Source organism: Perkinsus marinus (genome assembly GCF_000006405.1).
Source record: "Perkinsus marinus ATCC 50983 genomic scaffold scf_1104296940694, whole genome shotgun sequence".
NCBI classification, from domain to species: Eukaryota; Perkinsozoa; order Perkinsida; family Perkinsidae; genus Perkinsus; species Perkinsus marinus.
Window position 1 is genome coordinate 1 of NW_003212764.1, and position 1,105 is coordinate 1,105.

Below are 1,105 nucleotides of genomic sequence, written 5' to 3' on the forward strand. Positions count from 1 at the left end.
CTGCCGGAGTTGACCGACGACCTCCCGCTTACTAAGCGGGTGCTCTACCAACTAAGCTAAGAAGGCACGATCTCGTAAATGTAGAGTCTAACCATGTCGTGAAATTTCACAATGAAACGCATACCACAGTTTAAGTGGTGCAAAGATTTGGTGCTAAATTTCAGTGAAAAATTACGAAATGTCGTCGGTTTCCGACAAACCGACTCAGAGCAAGCCTTCTGCCGGAGTTGAACCGACGACCTCCCGCTTACTAAGCGGGTACTCTACCAACTAAGCTAAGAAGGCACGGTCTCGTAAACGTAGAGTCTAACCATGTCGTAAAATTTCACAATGAAACGCATACCACAGTTTAAGTGGTGCAAAGATTTGGTGCTAAATTTCAGTGAAAAATTACGAAATGCCGTCGGTTTCCGACAAAGAGACTCAGAGCAAGCCTTCTGCCGGAGTTGAACCGACGACCTCCCGCTTACTAAGCGGGTGCTCTACCAACTAAGCTAAGAAGGCACGGTCTCGTAAACGTAGAGTCTAACCATGTCGTTAAATTTCACAATGAAACGCATACCACAGTTTAAGTGGTGCAAAGATTTGGTGCTAAATTTCAGTGAAAAATTACGAAATGCCGTCGGTTTCCGACAAAGAGACTCAGAGCAAGCCTTCTGCCGGAGTTGAACCGACGACCTCCCGCTTACTAAGCGGGTGCTCTACCAACTAAGCTAAGAAGGCACGGTCTCGTAAACGTAGAGTCTAACCATGTCGTGAAATTTCACAATGAAACGCATACCACAATTTAAGTGTTGCAAAGATTTGGTGCTAAATTTCAGTGAAAAATTACGAATTGCCGTCGGTTTCCGACAAAGAGACTCAGAGCAAGCCTTCTGCCGGAGTTGAACCGACGACCTCCCGCTTACTAAGCGGGTGCTCTACCAACTAAGCTAAGAAGGCACGAACTCGTAAATGTAGAGTCTAACCATGTCGTAAAATTTCACACTGAAACGCATACCACAGTTTAAGTGGTGCTAAGATTTGGTGCTAAATTTCAGTGAAAAATTACGAAATGCCGTCGGTTTCCGACAAAGAGACTCAGAGCAAGCCTTCTGCCGGAGTT

At 45.5% G+C, this 1,105-nt stretch overlaps 4 non-coding genes across 4 annotated transcripts; all 4 read right to left on the minus strand.

Annotated features, from left to right (window-relative positions):
• Positions 1-212: 212 nt before the first annotated feature.
• Pmar_PMAR023889 lies at positions 213-285 on the minus strand. Its single transcript has one exon. It is a non-coding gene; the product is annotated as a tRNA-Thr (tRNA).
• Positions 286-431: 146 nt separating this feature from the next.
• Positions 432-504, minus strand: Pmar_PMAR023890. Its single transcript has one exon. It is a non-coding gene; the product is annotated as a tRNA-Thr (tRNA).
• A 146-nt stretch (positions 505-650) lies between these two features.
• On the minus strand, positions 651-723 carry Pmar_PMAR023891. Its single transcript has one exon. It is a non-coding gene; the product is annotated as a tRNA-Thr (tRNA).
• Positions 724-869: 146 nt separating this feature from the next.
• Positions 870-942, minus strand: Pmar_PMAR023892. The gene has a single exon. It is a non-coding gene; the product is annotated as a tRNA-Thr (tRNA).
• Between the last annotated feature and the right edge of the window lie 163 nt (positions 943-1,105).